We start from the raw sequence: 18,530 nt of genomic DNA on the forward strand, positions 1-18,530 counted from the left end.
CAAATTGCAAGCACAATATGTGGAAAAATAAAAAAGAATTGAGATGCTTCTAACTGTTGCTCTTGCATTCTTGTGGCTCAGTGACTCACCTGAATGAATGGCTAATTAAGTATGCAGGCCCCATTGTCTCATCAGGTGTGAACCACTAAATATGCATCGTTGACGCCCATTCAGCATATTGCCTTTCCAAACAGAAAGTGCTTTGCAAAATTCAAATCAATGTATTGTGTTATGTGAATGATTAGGCAGGGTGATTTTCACATCATTTTGAAGAAAAAACACTAGGCGATGAAATCCATTAGTCAAAAGTCTTATTGGCACATATTTAGTATGTGTTTTGTGGTCTTATTTCAGAAACTTTAGTTTTTAGTTTTTTCAATAACCACGCATAAACATTATTCTCTCAAAAATGCAGACATCTACATTCTTGTTGCTCACATATTATGGTAGTCCTGTTTGTGCTAAATAGTGTGTAATTTTTTTTTGCCACTAATATGTTTATAAGCAACTGAAAAAAGCACAAATGTCAGGGCCTGTCAGAACATCTCAAGGACCCCAAAAACACCTTAGACCCCAGAGGGTTAAATGAGGGACCACCACCCCGGACTGCCAGCCCAAAGGTACTGTCCCCGACCGCCATGCGATGTTGTAGAGACGTGTCAGCCAAGACAGCCCCACAACATCCAGAGACTTAAAGTACTCAGGGCGGATCTCATCCACCCCCGGTGCCTTGTCATGAGGAGCTTCTAAGCTACCTCGGAGACTTCAGCTTGGGTGATGGATAAGTCCACCTCCGAGCCTCCAGCCTCTGCTTCCTCAATGGAAGACGTGTCGGTGGGATTGAGGAGATCCCCAAAGTATTCCTTCCACCATCCGATGACATCCCCAGTTGAGGTTAACAGTTTCCCATCTCCACTGTAAACAGTGTTGGTAGGACACTGCTTTCCCCTCCTGAGGCGCCGGACGGTTTGGCAGAATTTGATAGTTCATGGCCTCACCGAACTCTTCCCAAGCCCGATTTTTTTTTTGCCTCCACCACCAACCGGGCTGCAGTCCGCTTGGCCTGCCGGTACCCGTCAGCTGCCTCAGGAGTCCCACAAGCCAGCCAGGCTCGATAGGATTACAGCCACAGCTCCGAAGGGCCACGTCGACAATGTAGGTGGAGAACATGGTCCACTCAGGCCTTGTCCACACGGACACGGGTATTCTTATTACCGTGACTTTTTTTACGCGGTTCGGCTGTTCGTCCACACGGAAACGCAGTATGTGCACTGATGGACACCCTTATGCTTGAACATGGTGTTCGTTATGGACAAGCTGTAACTAGCACAGAAGTCCAATAACAGAACACCGCTCGGGTTCAGATCAGGGGGGGCCGTTCCTCCCAATCACGCCCCTCCAGGTGTCACTGTCGCTGCCCACGTGGGTGTTGAAGTCCCCCAGTAGAACAAGAGAGTCTCCAGCCGGAGCACTTTCCAGCACCACTCCCAGGGACCCCAAGAAGGCCGGGTACTTTACACTGCCGGTTGGCCCGTAGGCACACACAACAATGAGAGACCGATCCCCGACCCGAAGGCACAGGGAAGCGACCCTCTCGTTCACCGGGGTGAACTCCAACACATGACGGCTGAGCTGGGGGGCTATAAGCAAACCCACACCAGCCCGCCGCCTCTCACCATGGGCAACTCCAGAGGGGTAGAGAGTCCATCCTCTCTCCAGGAGCGTGATTCCAGAGCCCAAGCCATGCGTAGAGGTGATCCCGACTATCTCTAGCCAGTACCTCTCAACCCCACACACAATCTCAGGCTCCTTCCCCGCCAGCGAGGTGACATTCCACGTCCCTAGGGCTAGTTTCCATGTCCAGGGATCTGCAAATTAATAATTTTAGATATATTCATGGTTAAACCAAATGACTTTTTTGGTGACAAATTCTGTCCATCTTGTAATAAATTACAAAAACAGTGTTGATTGATTGTACAAACCACAAAATATTATTGTTAACACCTAGGTAAACTAAAAATAAAATATGGTTATATCTCCATTCTATTTTTTTTACACTTTTAAAAACCTTATTCGTCAATGACCCATTTCTAGACAAAAAAAAAAATATATATATATATATATATATATATATATCAAATTTATTTTAACTTCCAAATATAAATAATGGCCATGAAACAGTAGTCAATTTGTAGTCAAAAAATACCCTCAGTCTGCTGACACCAATGAAATGAACTTAAGAGTGTGAATAGGAGATCTGAAGACATCAGCATAATAAATGAGGTGAAAACAGGAACTATTGTCATGAAATAAAGAGTGTTTTCAGCAGATCTGTTAATATTGATGAGCCTCAGACTATCAACACTCATTCAACAAGCCATTCAGAATCATCAGCAGATTGTCTCACTTTATTCTGAGTGTTTGCTGTTAGAAACACATTATTTGAGTCAGGATACATGTGACCCTGGATCACAAAACCAGTCACAAGTAGCACGGGTATATGTGTGGCACTGGCAATAGTCAACAATACATTGTATGGGTCAGAATTACATATACGACCTCCAGGAAGTATTTCCAAAATAAGAAGGAACATGTAATCTGAACAAGAAGCATGTCAGCCACTTTTGTTCTGATCAACTGGTGATTAATCTTACGATTGCAAAGTTAGCTCAGATCACGTCAAACCGTGTAAATTATTATTGTTATAGTAGTGTTGATAACATTAACAATTTGAGAACACCGTGACTGTGTACTTAAGGTGTTGTAAGGCTGGAAACTTAAGCTGCTATTTTGAACCAATAATCGGAACAAAAGGCAGTTGAAGTATGACGTGTATAATTCAAATATTTATCTGACTCCAAAATAATTCATCTGACTCTATTAAAGTCGTTGTTAAGGCCATTGCACACTGAGTCCGAATTTTTCGTATGCGTTTTTTCGTGTTCGTCAGCCTAAAAATTCGTCACGCACAGAAACCTTGCACACTGAGTCCGATGCGTATTTTTTACACATTTGCGGAAAAAACGCAAACAATACAAAATGGATTCGTCAAGCAGTGAGGATGATTTTGTTGCCCTGTCTCTTCTTAAAAAGAAAAGAAAGAGGAAATATGAGTCCATCCAATTCTGACTTTGCGACGAGAGGAAGGAGAGTTTCACCTCCTAATTAAGGAGTTACGAAATTATCCCGAGCGATTTAAAATTTACTTCAGAATGTCAGTGGAACAGTTTGACGATTTGCTAGCGACACTGGAGCCACAAAAAGAAGACTACCAATTATCGTGAACCAATCCATCCTGAACAGACACACACACACACACATACACACGGCCGGCCAGCCGGCGGAAGCGCTGGGCAGACAGAACAGCTGTAGCCTACAGGCTTTAGTTTTTTAACCAAATAATACATTAGTATTCGAATTGGCTGCTCAATCACACCTTCGATCCGAAATTTCGATCAAATTTAAAGGAGTGGTTCCTTTTCTAATACGATCGAGAATCACCTGCCACAATCTGTCTTTATTCAGTTTTTTTGTAATCTGCATTTTGTTTATCATACAGTGCTTTGTGCTGCGAGACCAAGTGTATCAACTTGTCAGACGCCATTCTGGATGTTGTCGTTTGCTACTTTGCTTGTACGGTGGCTCTGAATAGTCAAAAATCCTCTCAAAACGCTGCCTGTGGATGCGAAAAACGCAGAAAATCGAACCCAATCCGATTATTTTTATTACGGACGAAAGTTTCGGAGGCAGTGTGCAAGCGTGATTGACATAACGTGAGGTCGTATTTATTTTTTAACGTCCGAAAATTTCGGATGCGAATTTCGGACTCGGTGTGCAATGGCCTTTATTCTTTAACCTCTTATTCTTTAAAGGTAAGAGTCTTCTATAGAACTGATAGGAAAATGTAGGATATAACCTGAATGTTTAGATAACGAAAGTTATTATCACTTTAGTTTTCAACATAATCAGTGATAAAAGGAAAGATTCTCAAAGTCTTTAAAGCAGGCAAGTTATTTATTAAGTTACATGTTTAAATATACAGACAGTAGAATGGGACAACATACTGTATAGAAAACTTAGTTGTAACAAATAAAGCACATAGTATGAGGTTACGCACCGGTGTGCAGGAGTGGCAGGGTTACAGCCTTTCTCCCAGATCAACAGTTACCTTTCCTGCTTACACCCTGAGCAAAGCATTGTTAAACATGAGTGGAATACCAACACCAAACCGACCAACAGGAAACCAAAAGATGAGGCAAATAGGCCTATGTCACGAAAAAATTGAAGACCGGAAGTACGTCTTTTAGTAGGGATACGGCTCTTCCGGTTAGCTCTTTACAATGGCGGAGTCCGATAGATACCGCTGGACCAAATATCTCCGCAACCTGCCTGAAGTCACATATGACGATGTGGTTCGGATGGTAAATGAAAACTCTCAAGTGGAAAAGCGTGAAAGCTGAGGAATGGCTGTCTACGTCCTGACGCAGAGCAACCCGGTGCACTACAACAACAGCGGCGGGCTGTCCGTCAGTAAGGTAAACGTTTCTATGGTAACAGGGAGTTGGACCAATCAGCAGACGTTGCTGCTACGCTTAGGATTGTGGGTAGTGTAGTTTTTTTTCATAAGATCGCGGATAAAACATGTTTTTTCTTAAAACAGGGTTGATTTCATACGAACTTATAGCTTTTACAGGAGCAAAAACATTCGTTTCACAACCTCATAGCTCGTGGTCAGTCTACCTCGGATGGTTTAGACATTATGGCTGATAATCTAAATCCTTATGGAGAAGTACTGTTGACCGGAAGTTCTGAATCCCTACTCCGCATTCCGGAAGCAGGAAGTGTGACATAGGCCTATGGGTAATGATCAAGAGGGGGAGAAGAACATTAACATATTCTCCTCAATGCATGTTTAACCAATAGTACCTAGATTGTACATAAGGATACTTTAATATCTCTATTTAAAGTTCACCACCATTCATTTCAGTTTATAAGCTGTCAGATGAGACCAAACATGGCGTAGTACCTATTAGAACACAGTAGTAAATAAAAAGCATCTACAGTACTGTATGTCATGTGAAGCAAATGAACAGGTGAAAAAAAACAGGCGTGTCATTGAGGTGCAAATGACAGAACCATCCTGTGCCCTGGAGTGTCCCAGCAGTCCTCAATCAGCATATTGATGAATCCCTTGCACTAGATAGGCATCAGCATATTGTGATGATGAAGGCCATTGTGCCACGTTTAATTCACATGTATATCTTTTAGGGCTGGTCCGAATACCATTTTTTGAGCTTCGAAGCTTCGGTAGTAATGAACATCGAATATTCGAAGCTTCGGAGAGAGGGGGCTGAGCATATTCTTCTCTTTAATAAAGGCAGTATTCTCTGTGTCTGTCTGTCCATTTGCATTTTGATTATTTCGAGAGCCGTTCACCCAATCGACTTCACAAGGGAGTGCAGTGTCGCATTTGGTAAAAATATAGAAGGACACGTGAGACGCGACACGTTCAGAATCAGAATTAATAAACTTTTAGTAAACTACAGAACAGCGCGAGCGGGAAGCGGTGCACCTCACGCGGGCAGGGCTAATGCTCCGAGAACTGACACTGCACTAGTGATATAAAACGCACACACACAGGTCTGTTAACTTAAGCAATACTTTTAAGGTAGTCTAATATTTTTCTGACTAACAAATTACTGAAACAGTAAAGGGTATATTTAACCCTCATAAGGTCTTCGTTTCCTGTTTACAAATCTGGTCTTTGGGGTCTATATGACCCCAACAATTGATAGAGAAATTGTACAAAAAATATACATTTTTAATTATACAAATAATATATGTTTTTTTTTGTTTACTTCTCATCAAATACACACAGAGAGACAAACACAAACAAACAATAAAGATATTATTGCAAATTTATATAGCATTATTGCAATAACAAGACACTTCAAAAGACCTCAAACAACAACAACAAAAAATTCTAAACTTTGACAAAATACTGATTTAATGTATTTTAAAATGTTTAAATATGTAATTCATAAAAAAAGCTATTATAAGAGCATTAAGTCAAATCCTGAAAAATGAATGGATCTCTATGGGGCCTCTGCTGGAAGTATATGGTAACTACACTTTGTGGCTAAAACGATATTAGCTACAAAAAAACATCTAACCAGCAGATGGCAGAATTATGCATCTAACACCTAGATCAATATCCAGAAACAACTCATAGTTAAATTTGATCATCATTAATGTGTTTTTTTCATAAAAAAATTATATTTCATATGTATGCTAATGGTGTAGTTGAGGAATTTTGCAGTAAATAGGTAAAAAAGTACTTCATATCCCCCAAAACACAGCATTAATGAATAGAGTCATGTTCTTTCCACGTTGCATTTGTGCTCTCATACCATACCTTCATTTATGTGTGAAATTTTTTAGATTTATGCAGAAATTATTGATTTTATTTCACAATTTCAGTAAAAATGATCTCTATTGCAGTCACACCCTTTCTCTGTCTATGTGTGTATTTGTGTCTGTGTCTGTGTGGGCGCATATGTGTGTGTGATAATGTTCATTCTACATTGCATTAGTGCTCTAGTACCAGGCCTTCATTTATGTGTGAGAATTTTCAGATTTATGCTGGAATTATTGATTTTATTTGTCAATTTCTATAAAAATGCTTTCTTTTGGAGTCAGACCTGTGTGTGTGTTTGTGTGCACGAACATGTGTGTGTGCAAGTGGTCATGTTTGTTCCACATTTCATTTGTGCTCTAGTACCAGGACTTCATTGTGGTATTGAAATTTTCAGATTTATTCTGGATTTATAGATTTTTTTTGACAAATGAAAAAAAATAAAATAATAATTTCTTCGATTTTCCCATTCATTTCAATGTCGGGTCATATTGACCCCAAGGGACAGAAGTGTGACTTTTTTTTTTACATACCTTTAGAACGACCGAATCAAGCCCAGTTTTTTTCTGTGTGTATAGATAGGTAATGTAGAAAAAGTCACCAAATTTTATTCCACTGAGATGAAGGGAACCATTTTTTTTTATTAAAGAAAAGTCGCTTGGGGTCATATAGACCCCAAAGCCCAATTGAGGGTTAACTTGTTAAATTTTAGTGGTTCATTTTGCATGCTAAAACTGCTATAGAAGATCCTGCAGTGCTGTAATACTCAGATTTTATGAAGTCATTACACAGAAAATGTTTTGACAGGATCATATCGACTCACTCAGAAATCAAGAATCAGCGTATGAATCACAACAATGGTGACAATGAAAAAAAAATCTGACCTACTATAAAGTCATTTAAAGGCTTTGTTGGTTGTCACCATTGTTGAGATTCATATGTTGAGTCTCTATATTACAAAAAAAAAAAAAATAACCAGCTCAAAACTTTTTCTGTATATTTCTTTTCAATTACAGATGGTTATAATACTGATGCCACAATATTTCAAGGGTCATGTGATAAATTTTAACATTATCTAAAGTCTTTGTATAAAGCTAAAATCCATCTACATATTATGTAATCTAATATATTATATTCAGAGATTTGACTGACATATCAGTGAATCAGATCATCATATGATGATTATAACATCACCAATAAATGATCAAGATCATCTGATATTTTCTCCAGCATTTAATGCTAAAACAAATGTGCATCAAATACACAGTTAAAGCAGCCAGAGAAAACTAAAGTTAAAAACTCAAGGGTCATGAGGCTCAAGTTTTTTTACACTTTATTTAAATTAGCATATTTGACTTTAATTTTAAGGTTTTTGTTTGGCAGCCGCAGCTGCCAGTCATTTGACCCTTTTTTTACGATTTTTTTTACAATGAAGGTTTTTGATCGTGATTATTCAGGAAATACCTGTAAAATAACAGTGTTTTTCAGTTTATTTAATTTAGGATGTTTTACAGTTTTTTGGGGAGCTGACAGTCATTTGACCATTTTATCATTCAACGGTTTTGTTTCTGTTAAATTACAGATTATATTTGTAATTTTACATACATTATGTAATTTAAGAAAACAGAAAAAATACTGTATGAAAAATACAATCAATTTTCTGTATAAAAAATGTGAATTACTGTAATTTGTCATTAATGTCACAATACCTAAAATAACAGCTGAATTTTTATTTTACAGATATTATTTGTAATTTTACAGTGTTTTGAGTACAATTTAAAATGAAAGAAAATGATCGTCCAAAAATCACAGTTATTTTCTGTAAAATTAGGATTGGTTTTTACAGTGCACATTAAAATGTGAGGTAGTTAGGGGGGTTGGGGGGCATGCTCCCCCGAGAAAATTTTGATTTCTCGGACCTACATATGTGCATTTTAAGGTGTTTGAAGGCCAACATTTTTTGATAACAATAGCTTTAAAAACATGTCAGTGGGCAGTATACATAAATTATTTGTCAAGCAGATTCTTAAACATGAGAATGAGGATAAATGTTGAAATGAATGATCCACAGATTCCACACTAGAAAATGGAAATGCAAAATATTTCTGCTTATAGTTGACAATACACAATCACATATTCCAAACAGGAAAGGCCTTAAATGAGAAATCTTTCAAGGATTATTTTGCATAGATGTAAACTTTTTAGCATTAAAGTCTGGTTTCAGCAACTTGTTTCTTTCTTGAGTTAATCAATGTTTTTGGCACTATTAAATCAGTTAAATTAAATTTCAATTGTTCACTCATAAAGACAGTCACTTGTCACCACCTACTGGCTTAAAGCAACACTAAGGAAGATTTTATACCTTAAAATAATGTTTCCAAAATCGTTTCAGTGGTTCATCAAGTCGTAAAAGGGTGAAAGGCACTTATGTCCTTTATCTGCTATAACCACTCTATGTAAGGTTGCCTGAACGGGTCGCGACTAGTTCTAATGAGACAATTCCGCTTCCAACCTGTAGGGCGACCGCAGAGGAAAAGTTCCATAGTGTTACTTTAATGATGCAAGTTGTGCAAACACAGACAAGCGGAGTGATAGAAACTGTGAAAAGGCTGATGCTGGTGAAATATTCAAACACATTCAAGGACCTTATATATATAGGCTACATATCAGTTAAATAGGAATACATTGTAATAATGTTAATCAAGCAGACTAAATCACACGACTGCACAGCAATATTTAAAGGGACACCAGGCAACTCTGAGTGCTTTTTCTCTACGAAGCTCCCCCTAGTGTCTGGTAGTAAATGCTTTCAAACACTCTGTCGTAAAAACGAACTGTTGTCCCTCCCCCCTCGCCACGAGCAACCCATCTGGGCAGAGGAACCGGCTATTTCAAAACCAGTTATGTCTACCGAGGCAAGTAAAGCAATATTTTCTTTCCAACTGATGGCGATTTTTTTTATTGTGTTGTCATGCATACTAGTCTTTTTACTGGGAACGAACGATATGAACGAGGCGAACTACTGCTTTCGTGTTTGTTTGTTTTTGGGAGAGTGGGCATGAGCATAAAAAATATATATATCGGAGGCTAATATTTGTCTAAAGTTATATTAGCAAGGTCTATAAGTTCATCTGGTAGAATGACGGTTTACCTTTGCTTGTCTAAGAAAACATCAGAACGTTTTTTCTAGCTCGATCATGATATGTGCAACATGTTTATTGCCTATTATCAGATGCGTTGACTTAGTGACATAACATAAAAGTGTAAGTTACACAAATAAAACTGACAGAGGAACGGCCAAACAACTACAGAAATCAAACGTGTTTGCTAATGACAATGCTAACATCAAAGTTATAGTATCTAGCGTACTAGTAAGCCCGTAACAGACAACGATCATAATAAAAACCTTTACAGACAATAGCAAACATCCTGAGGTCACAATTACTTGAAATTTAAATATTAAACACAGTTTATTCCAAAGATACTTGCAGTTGCAACAGCAGCCAGGTCAGCATCCGTTTTGCAGGCTTCTGTTTCTCTCAGTTCTCGCCATTCTGAAAAAGCCGGTCCGATATATTTACTCGAGTCTGACTTCTTGCTCGGTCAGTCTCCCGTTTCCTCTTTCGTTGGTCCTCCGACAAAGATTTCCTAGCTTTCTGCTTCTTTTTTACAGGCTCAGTCTCAGCCATAACTCAATCTATCGTTGCCCTTTGCTTATAGCTAGCCCGCCGGTGCTTGAATAGGGGCGTGTACGTGTGCAGTGCCGTCAAGCAATTCGTTACATCGCGAGACCTGATATCATGCGATACTTCCTGACGCCGACCCGCCGGCCCAAAGTTGGAAGTGAGTTTTTTCCGCTCTCGGGCACCAGGGGGGTGCGAAACCACCACCATTCAACCCGAAATAAGTAATATAACCATTCCACTGACTCCGAAGCTGTTCAGTTAAGGTTAAAAAGTTATTTATAATTTTTTTTTATGTTGCGCGCAAATCCTGGAGATGAACTTGGATAGCTAAATCGCTCACGTGGTGCGTCTCTGTGTGAGAGTAACCATAGCAACTTTGATATGCTTGAACACATTTTAATCGTCTTTAATACATGATTGATTCCGAAGGATAGATTAAAAGACCCGGTCAATTTTTTTTAAATAAATACACAATTATTAAAAAATAATAATAATGATCAATAAATTCAATTTTTTGAGATCCGGGGCTATAAAAAAAACATCCGGGGCTGAAGCTGTTTCTTAACTTGCCTGTGACGTATGCAGTGCCCAAATTATTATTTTGGACACACAAATGAAACCCGCCGCTCAATTAAATGAAATGTTCTCATTAATTTATGGAGAACGAAAGAAATAGATTTGTTCAAGTGTAGACATAATCACTAATTTAGTCATTTCGCATGAGTCCTATGCAGAAAAAAAATACAAAAAGCAACATATGATGGTAGAGCTTTCAGCTTATAGATTCCCCTATCCTAGAGAGAGTGAAGTGCTACTAAGTGCTAATGTGGATTTCTGTCTAGATATGCAATAAACATTTTGCAAGAGAAAACCTCAAAAAGGTTAATTATAGATCAAATAAGACAGAAACACACCCGTTCACCGGTCATTTTTCCTCAGCTGTAGTAGGCAAAGGCAAGTTTCAAATCAGTGCTTCTCCTGGAAGACTAGTGCTAAAATAGCCTCTAGTTTAGCGCCATCTACTGTTTTAGAAGAGGAAGTTGCTCAACTGCATTTGTGAGAAAATCTGCCTGGACACATTTGTGAGAAAATCGAGGCGAGAGATCTCATAAAAAGCCAAGTGTCACACAATCATAACAGACAGATATGCATTTGTATGCACTAGATTTGGTATTTGTTCAAAGGTTACATGCAATTTGAAGGATGGTTTGTATATATTTGTGAAGTATTATCTTGGCTCATTTATTTATATTTGTAAAACACAATACATATTTGCCACTCCACTGCATTTTCACTCAAACTGACCTTTGTGCTTGCACATTGCTTTCTGTTTGTTTGCGAGTCGAGTTTTCCTTTGCAAAGTAGATTGAGTTTGTTTGCAAAATGCTGGGTTTGTTTGTTTAATTATGGCACATAATTATCTCCATAGAGAAACGGCATATAATAAAATTCAATTTAGTTACTAAAAATGACTTCAATACTTCAAATGAACTAAGGAGGGCAGCAATAGACCTTATGTAGCCCCGCCCCTTTTCAGCGCTGCGCTCGTTGTCTTTTGACTTCCGGTCTGTATTTTCGCAGCGGTTTTTCGTTTATTAATGAACGGCTCGTTTTAAAATCTTCCCGGTTGACTGACATTTGTTAAGTCATCTGCTTTAAACATTACAGTCCTCATGATAACTTTCGTTAACTTTACATTAAGTAAACCCACTTCAAAAGCTAATTACTCCTGGACAGCAGCGCCATGGAAATATACAGAGCGACCGCAAAAACGGAAGTTCAAAGACAATATTCTAAAGATGGCGGCGCCCTCGTTTCTCTGGCGCATAAGGTCTATAGAGCTGGTAAGTCCCGCCCATCCGTAAAACCCCAAGTGGACCTCTAGGTTGAAAAATCGTCAATGCAAGTGAATGGGAGAAAATAATTATTTTCTGGTCCGGTTTGAATTGTGCCATGAATGTGAACATATGTTGTCTGTGAATTTTTTATATAATCTTTCCTGTTACGAGTTTGACAGTATAGGGATGTTCGCCGGAGTCAAATGTGACGTCACGATATGGGCGTGGCCGCGAACTGGTTGGCAGAAAGAACCAACAAGTCGCAGCAGTCTACCTGTGTTTTGTCAGCATAATGTTAATTCTTTGTCCGAAGAAGCTAAAAAGAGATATAATTAAGCTTTTATAACCAGGGTTCATGTTCTCTGCCTGATCCATATCACCTGAGTGAGAATTTTTTGTTGTTCTTTGACTAACGAAGTCAGCAAATTCGTTGGATTTACAGCTAAAAAATGTGGCGGCACATTAGTAAAGAAAGCATCTGTGAAAGCAGCGCAGTTTGAGTGTTTCGGAACGTATATGTGATCGGAGAGCAAGATGAGGCCCTTCTTGACTGCGTTTGAATGTGTGAGTTAAGTATTAAACTGTTGGTGAGATGAGATGCGATAATGCAACGCTGACATAAACTACAGTACAATGACAGTTGCACAGGTGTTGGGAACCGGTGAGAAAATGTCCGGTAGCCTACCCGGTCACTTTACCAGTAATAACAATATTAATTTAGTTCTGCTTAACGGTTCCTGAACGCTGTAACTAACAGCTTCCCAGCCATCAACACAGCTGCGTGTGATTTGTTTACATGCGAGCTGCACTAGGTCTATATCTGTATTCTAAGAGTTATTATTACTTGTATGGATCTCGTTAATAAATTGACAGAACTTAAATGTGTATTCTTACAAGTTAAAGAAGAAATGTTTGTGCAATTCCTTTTTTCACCTTTTATGAGGCCAAAAAAAACTGTCTGGTAAAAAGTCACAGTGGCTGGTGCATGGTCAAAAAAGTTAACTTCAGGCCCTGTATATAACATTGGTTGACACGTAAAAATGTATTCAAATACAATAATTTGCCCTTAATATATAAGGGTATGTACACAGATGATACACACAGTACAGTACCCAATCTTGCCGATCACACAGCACGATACAACCATTTTTCTTCTGTGTTTGCGCTGCGCAGCAAGCGGCCATTACTTTTCTTCTGCCAACCAGAGCGCGTCGTGACGTCACGGCGAAGATCCCTATATGGTATGATTCTTCGGCTAGCAGTTGTGGAAAAGACATAACGAGAAAGACTACATGTCGCCTATGTGACGTCACCCCATAAAGTTGACTTACCCGTGGTTTTCGCCAACCTCAACGATTTTGTCCTCTCCCTGAAAGAAGGCGGTGAAGTGCACCAAAGACACAGTCATGTTTAGCGGGATCCGTGAGCTAGTGTCCGTGTGCGAATGGTGGTGACGTTTCAAACGCGTCGAAAGCAGCGAAGAGTTGTAGTCCACAAAGTGCTCTCACACAAAGTCTAACCGTATCAAACTTCTACCCGCTAAACTGTTGCATTCTTTACACGAAAAGTTATATGAAAAATTCACAGACAACATATGTTCACATTCATGGCAAAATTCAAACGGGACCCGAAAATTATTATTTTCTCCCATTAACTTGCATTGACGATTTTTCAACCTAGAGGTCCAGTGGGGTTAGCGGAAGGGGCGGGACTTACCAGCTCTATAGACCATTGTAGACACTAGTCTGCCGCAAATATCAGAAGAAGAAGGTGAGGACTGAGGAGAGCAGTTCACGGTATTTCTCACATTTACACCATCACACACACTTTATACAGTTTGATTAAGCGACAGACTCATTTCTGTATTGTTTTCATCGATCACAGCGATACTTGTGCGTCTTTTCTGGCGTCTTCCTACTGAAATAAACATTTAGTGCAGCAGCAGCAGCAGCGAGCATGAGGAGAATATGTTGAGTTCATTCAGACCTGAGCGAGTTTGTGTTCGTTTGTGTGATTGTCTCGATGTGTGAGAACTGTTACTGAATGTCAAGTTAAAGTTTGAGATCTGTGAGGGGAATTGATGCTGCCGTTTTATTTTATCTTTAACAAATTAAATGTGTTACTCCATATTGTTAATATACTGGAACATAAACGTCTAAAATACTTCACATTGAGCTTAAAGGGACATGTATCTTTTTAGGTAGTTTATTATCTAAAATCAATATTTTTATTCATAAATATGTCCTCAATGGTGTCAAAATACCTCTGCCAATGATCTGACTTGTCCTCGTAAACGAAGAATTTATTATCTTTATAGCCTATACATGGGACGGGTAGGTCCCATAGACAGTAAAAGAAATGGACACAGCGACCCCATTGGATTCAACGGAGACACTGGCTGCGTTCCAAACCGCATACTCAATGAGTAGGTACTTAATTTCAATGAGTACTTACTTAACGAGCGCTAAAAGAGTAGGTACTTTATAGCCAAATCTCGTTGAGTATGAATGAGAACCGGACATCTGCCATGTTGACGTTATCATGTGACCTAGGCCTACTACGCGTTATCACAAGCGCAACAACTTAAAAGATTCGAACGGACACGTTTAATTCATCTATCCGTAAATCAAGATAGTGATTAAACTTGCTCATTTTGTGGTCTTTTTGAAGAAACTGCTGCCCATTTATTTTGTGAATACATTTAGGGTTGATTAAAGTTCTTATATTTAACCCTACTAATGTGAACTACCGTTTTATCCTTAACGATGTTATTTATTTTTATTACGAAATCCCAAAATTGCCATCTCTTGAATATGTTGTTAATTTTTTATATCCAAATATTTTCATCCACAAGCAAAAGTGGCTAACTGCTTTATTTTTTCCTCTTTTTCTTGTTGAATTTAACTGTCAACGTTTCATCTCTCAGGCCTATAAATAACAAAAAATGCTTTTTTTAAAATGTATTATAATGAATTATTTAAGAAAATATATATTACGATATTCAACCAGGTTCTTTTTTCCTGTGTAAAAAATCTCATATTATGTATGCAAACCCATTATATATATATATATATATATATATATTATGGGTTTACATACATAATGAGATTTTTTACAGATCTCATAACATCAGTAACTCGACAGCCCTACCTAGAACGGGTTTCCTCAGCGTTTGTAATGTCTGCACAAAGGGCAGCTGTGTGAAGATTCGCCTTTGAAGAAAACTGTTGATTTTATACTCGAAAAATGTAAGTATCATTAATATTAAAAATTAATATTACCTCAGAATGAATTGCATTTCTATCCCACCCCTAAAATATACAATAATAACAACCATAAATGCTGACCAATACTTAATTATGACTTTTTACTGAAAATTATATAATTCAATAAAACAAACAAATTGTAATGTATGTCATATGACAGAGCTATGCATGATTGAATACACTCTAGATGTGTATATAATGAACATATCTACATTTTCTTTCAAACAATTAAATAAAACATTAATTAAATAATTATATTTTATTTACTGACAACAATGAGAAATATTAATAAATTAGTAAAAGAATGAATTAAAGTCACCATCACACAATAAACAAATGCACAAGTCAACACATGAAACAAAGCTTTATTCAAACTACAATCATGTATGTAGGCTACAGGCGCTGAACCCCACATCCTTCTGCCATCTCAACACAGCAGTTCCCATTCTGCAGCTTTATTCTGATGAATCAGCTGACCGTCAGAGCTGAGCCGTGCCTGAGGTTGTTGTGTGATGTGTTGTGCTTCACAATCTGAGGCAAGTGGAGTGATGTAGGGACCATCTCTAGGATTCAGCTCTGGGCTCTTCATCCTCAGCGCTCACACCAGCCTGCTGACATTTCAGATCCTACGAAATACACAAACATAACACAAAAGCAGTAATTTTAACCACACAATGTCATTTGATTTCAGTATTATCTAGAAGACAAAAACGCTTTTTTTTCACAAATGCCGCCATCATCTTTCTTTGCAGGTCCTGCTCCACAAAAGCTCTGCAGCAAATGCACAGAAATCAAGAATCAGAAAAGCGCTGTAATTGCTCTATTTGAAATTACAATAATTAAAATAAACTACAACTTAATATTGAAATAGTTGTTGTTATTCATTTCTGTAGTATACTCACTCAAAGCCTTCATGAGCGACTCTCCACCGGATAAACACACATCTGTTCATCTGACCCTATAACATCCAGACAAGATCCACATTACATCTGTGATTTATGAACTCAACACTACATTTACATGTTGAGGTTGTTTTAACTTTTTATCCAACATAAATGTTCCTCAATTTATCAACAGTAATGGACAAATTAAATAGATAACTTATGTTTAACGTTAGTTACTTTATAGATTTGTTCTACATAATAGCACACATTTCACTCAGATGTCTATTTCATGTTGTGATATTTCAAGATTTTCCTGTCAGATGTAAATAGAGTTAATAGACATTTAAGATAAGCGTCTTTGATGTATGGTTTGTTTATGTAAATCCACTTTAGAGACGTAACTTACGTGTCCTTACTGGAGCTCCCCTGTTAGCTAACGTTATACATAATAAAACGTGTTTTTACAGCAAAATCACAACTATACTATACTGTGTAACGTCTTTACACCTTCAACAATTCAACAGTTTACTCTACAGTAGTTCAACACATGCAATTTTAACAAAAGGAACCGTGTTTACTCACATTTGAAAGCACCCGCCTCGCCGATCTCTGCGATGTTTTATAATGACGTATCCTTTCGCGTGGCCTCTTGGGATAGAAGAGTATCCATCGGTCGAGCACTCGAAAATCTGGGCGGAAGCAGTAAGCCATCCGGGAACTTCTCGCCTACTCTTTCATGAATACTGATGTTTCGAACGTACTGCTTCCTTCACGTACTGTTTTCGCCTACTATATAGTAGGAAAGTAGGCATATTGGAACGCACTTAAGTCCGAATCTCGCGATAATTCGTACGTCACCCAGGTAATTCTCGCCTACTCTTTTGGATTCGTACATACTTTTTCGCTCGCCTACTCTTTTTCCCATACTAAATAGTAGGGAAGTATGCGGTTTGGAACGCAGCAAAAGTGAAGCCCATTAGAAACTTTAGGCTTGTTTGAGATGCGCCTCGCCTCGCCTGAAATGTAGGCGAGAGTAGGCGGCTGCAGTGAGAGGAGGAGTGAAAAAAGCGCAGGCAAGCCGGACACTTCTCTCTTCTCGCAGTGGATCTGACACCTGCGAGATCAAAGATGGATATCGCGGGATTCGCGGGATTCACGCTCGTGCACAGTGTTGCTAATAAACTGGATGGAATTTAAGTTCTGTTGCTTTTATATGAAAATAAATATAATGAACAAGACACCCAAAGTAGCCTACTTATTTAATTCCATTCCAAATACATGTTTATCAGTCTTTTTTTCTTTAATACAGACATGTTTTTTATTGTATTTATTTTTTATAAAAAATACATTGCATAATCCGTAGAGATCGCACAGATAGTTTGGGAATATTCACATATACATAAAACATGATATCAGAGTTTTAAAATCAAACATTTTAAAAGAGAACAATACATCACGGTTGTTTAAACCAGTGAGCATTAAGCTGTGTCGTCAGCAAGTCGTTTCCCATCATGCTTTTGATCAGCGCAGTCGGTGGAAAGCAACTGCGCTCGACTGCAGAATCCGACACATCCGCCTTGCGCTCGCGAGAGATTTTTGACATACGTCAGCATGACATCAGAGCAAGGCGGACCACACTCGGACACATTTCTAACCGGCATGCATCTCGCGCTGATCACCGGTGATCGATTCTGCGCAGATTTTGCTCATCTCAAACAAGCCTTTTTACTTCCTGGGGGTCCAGCGTACTGCGCAGACTCAAACTGAGCTCGACGACGTAGATGTGACGTGAGCAAACCGTCTGTCTTCTAGTGGCTGTGCCAAGATCAATCTGAATCATTACCTTCCGAAACTCGCAGAGACGGAGAGCGTGAGCAGGAGCTGTCCATGATCTTGGAGCAGGAGAAACTTTTTGTAGGTGTTCTGATTAATTACTTTGTCATTTTGCCTCGACGTCCTCCCGATTGCCCGCGAGCTTCTCCTCCTGTCTATACGGTAATTTCTCTACTGTGCGACAGAGAGTCGCGTGGCTGTGACGCAATCGTTAGCCTACTTTTACAAAAACTGCTTCTACAGGGCCATAACGTAAGCTACAAGGTAATGGAGCCTTTTATACATTTTCGTGTTTCTTTAGAAATAAATAATGGACAAATGGAGTCTTTAAACGCCTCAGATGTGAAGTTATTCGCTGTCAAAGTGACGCCAAAATGAATGGGAGTCAATGGGATGCTAACTGCAGGTGGGGTTCCGTTAGCCAATGGCGGCGTCCGGGGGTGCTTCAAAATAATACAAATCCCTGCACCCTTGGTAGGTCCACGGAGGTTTCCATGTAGTTCCGCCATCTTGAAAAACTATAATAGCAGAGAGGGACAAAAAGTACTAGGCCAACGCGTTTCCACAACGCGTTTTCGTTCAGAGCCAAGTAGCCAACGTTACGTGAC

The 18,530-nt window shown here is 38.8% G+C and overlaps 1 long non-coding RNA gene across 1 annotated transcript; it reads right to left on the reverse strand.

Moving 5' to 3' along the window:
- Positions 1-15,550: 15,550 nt before the first annotated feature.
- LOC311275792 lies at positions 15,551-17,953 on the reverse strand. Its single transcript, XR_014624980.1, has 3 exons — positions 16,672-17,953; positions 16,108-16,163; positions 15,551-15,976 (listed from the first exon to the last, which is right to left on the reverse strand). It is a non-coding gene; the product is annotated as an uncharacterized lncRNA (long non-coding RNA).
- Between the last annotated feature and the right edge of the window lie 577 nt (positions 17,954-18,530).

The sequence above is a fragment of the Rutilus rutilus genome (assembly GCF_951802725.1).
Source record: "Rutilus rutilus genome assembly, chromosome: 1".
NCBI classification, from domain to species: domain Eukaryota; kingdom Metazoa; phylum Chordata; class Actinopteri; order Cypriniformes; family Leuciscidae; genus Rutilus; species Rutilus rutilus.